The sequence below is a fragment of the Echinops telfairi genome, unplaced genomic scaffold (genome assembly GCF_000313985.2).
Source record: "Echinops telfairi isolate 266 unplaced genomic scaffold, ASM31398v2 ScPeMD7_7469;HRSCAF=8507_1, whole genome shotgun sequence".
Taxonomy (NCBI): Eukaryota; Metazoa; Chordata; class Mammalia; order Afrosoricida; family Tenrecidae; genus Echinops; species Echinops telfairi.
Window position 1 is genome coordinate 28401483 of NW_022111373.1, and position 3174 is coordinate 28404656.

Sequence of the window (3174 nt, forward strand, 5' to 3'; positions counted from 1 at the left end):
TTCTAGGACAGCAACTGGCATCCGATTGGTGTTCCTCATGGGGATATAGCACAAGAACTAGTCTTCAGTGTATTATCAGGAAACGGGGGAGGGTCACAAAGATGGAGTTTTATCCATGTTCAGGGCATTGATGGAGGTATGTTTTCAGCCTTGCACCATCAAAGGTCAATTGAAGACACATTGATTGTTACTGAACTTGTTAGACAGGCCAGATCCGGTATTAGTCAGTTTTTGAACCCCAGTCTCTTGGGGTGTTTTTTTTTAAATTAATCAAGAAGCTGGTGGTTTGCCTAATAAGAGAATATCTTAAAGCAGGAAAATATTGTTTTATCACATGTATCAAAGATAGTGGATAATTTTGGGATTTCAAAACCCCCCAAAATATCTTAGATGCAGGAGATATCCCCAAGGAAAATAAGGATGGTGACCTAGTCACACTCTCTAGAAAGGCAGGCAATAAAGACACCAAAACCCAAACTCACCACCATTGAGTTGATTCCAACTCACAGTGGCCCTATAGGATGGGGGAGAAGTGCCCTGTGGGTTTCCAAGAATGTTGCTCTTTATGGGATTAGAAAGCCTCATCTTTTCTTGAGGAGTGGCTGGTGGTTTCGAACTGCTGACGTTGCAGTTAGCAGCCCACACATAGCCATTATCCCTCCAGGTTTCCTCAAAACACATTCTACCTTAATTCTGCCTCATTATAGAATAGACAATTCACTCCAAGGGGAGAACTAGAGGCATCATATTAAGTAATTGCTACACTGCTGATTTTCCCTCAAAGACAGTTTCCTCTTTTTAAAAAATTGACCATTTTTATGTCAATGTCCATTATTGAATTTTTAATACCATTATATAAATAATAGTATTTTAAAATAACATCTTTCAGACTTGTGGCTTTCTTAGAATAGACGTTTTAAAGCAGCAGTTCTCAACCTGTGGGTTGTGACCCCTTTGGGGGTTGAAGGACCCTGTCACATGGGTCGCCTAAGACCATCGGAAAACATATTTCCAATGGTCTTAGGAACAGAGACACCACTCCTCTTTCTGTCTCCAGGTGGGTCTGCCCACATGAAGATCTGCCCACCCAGCGTGAAGACTGTTACCCATGCTATAGCATGCTTTAAGACAAAATGTCATTTATTTTTATAATGAGAAATAAATATTTCACAATATATAATTACATATTGTTTTGTGATTAATCACTATGTTTTAATTATGTTCAATTTGTAACAATGAAACTACATCCTACATATCAGATATTTATATTATGATTCATAACAGTAGCAAAATTACAGTTATGAAGTAGCAATGAAAATAATTTTATGGTTGGAGGTCACCACAACATGAGGAATTGTATTAAAGGGTCGAGGCATTAGGAAGGTTGAGAACCACTGTTTTAAAGGTAAATAAAACAAAATGAAAAAAAATAGGGGGGGGGGAACAGATTACAAGAATCTACATATAACCTCCTCCCTGAGAGATGGACGGTGGAGAAGTGGGTGAAGGGAGACGTCAGATGATGTAAGATATGACAAAATAATAATAATTTATAAATTATCAAGGGTTCATGGGGGAGGGTTGTGGGAGGGGAAAAAATGAGGAGCTGATACCAAGGGCTCAAATAGAAAGAAAATGTTTTGAGAATGATGAGGGAAGCAAATGTACAGATATGTTTGACACAATGGATGATGTATGGATTGTGATAAGAGTTGTACGAGCCCTCAATAAAATGATTAAAAAAGATACAGGTTACAAAAAATACTGAGGCGTTTCATAGAAAAATAAAAATAGGGTTACTTTTGCTTTTCCTTTTAGTAAGTTAAAGTCTGTAAATCTACTACAGAATTAGAACATGTGTTTATTTAGAACATCACAAGAGAACCCAACTGAAAGGCGCCTTTACTGAGACAATGGAAGAGCACTTTGGCTGTGACGGCGAGAACGTACAAGCGTTCACAGAACAATCTGCAGGCCAGATGTCACTGCTTAGTGCTTGATTTTCAAAAGAAAACCACAAGAAACTCTCATTACAAAAGTGATTGGCATGCTTTGCACAATTGGCTTAAGAAGAGAAGCGTGTCATTAGAAGTTATAAATGCAGCATTCTTTCTTCCCTGACCTTACCGCTCACTCTTAAAAAAATCAGAAACTCTCTTGTAAAGCAGAGCTGGTTTTTTTAAGGCAAAGCGCTTATTTTTCTTTCTCCCTGGCAGCTGTCATCTTTGGATTTTTCCCATTGTCCTTTGCACTTGTGACGAGTCCAGATTTGGGGAGAGGGGAGGTAGAGTAAGTATGGGAGAGAGACCGTGGAAGCTCTGTGCCGCGCAGTAAGAGGGAGAGACAGTTAAGGTGAAGCCAAAAGACAGAAGAGAGGTTTTGTGTACCAAGAAGAAACTTCCTGCTACACAAATTTTCTTAGTATTCTCCCAAAATGAAGGTTCCTGGTCCTTACTTTGAGCTTACTATTCAAATCATGTAAATGGACCAGTAATTAGTTGCAATCTTGTTTTTTAAATTGCTCCAATTTTCCTCCATAGTTTTGCCTTTTTATTAACATGAAAGCTCAATAGAACTGCACTTAGCTTAAAAATGGAAAACCTCCTCATTCCCGTTTGTTCTTCCTCCCTCTCTCCCTCCCTCTGATTGTGAAAGAAAGCAAAGATACAATGTATGTAACCGGGCAGGGTTTAAGTATTTTAAATGCCTGTGTAAATATAATGAGTCAACTGAGATAGATCTAGAATTTCACGCTGTTTGACAAACAAAGACTCAGGCCATGTTTTCGTCAATGTCACAGTGCTGCAAGCTATTTTAAACATAACAGTTTCCCGGTGGATATTTTTGCATATCTTTGAGAAATCTTAACATATCAACTATTTGGCTTCGTCTTAAAATATTCTTATAATTTAGTGAAACAGTAGCAAAACCAAAATCCATTTAGAACATAGAATGTGATTGTTAGTATGACAACCTGCTTTTACCTCTCCTGGCTGTTTTGGGAATGTCACTTGAAGGTTGAGTGAGAGAAGAAATGAAAAGAGACTTAATTTAGTTAGGAGGACAGGTGGGTTGCAAACAGCAAAGTTTATTTCTCACCTGGGGGCAGACAGGCTGAGGCCGAACAGTGCATTAGCCTGGGCTGAGGCTATACCACGTGTGGCAGTTACATAA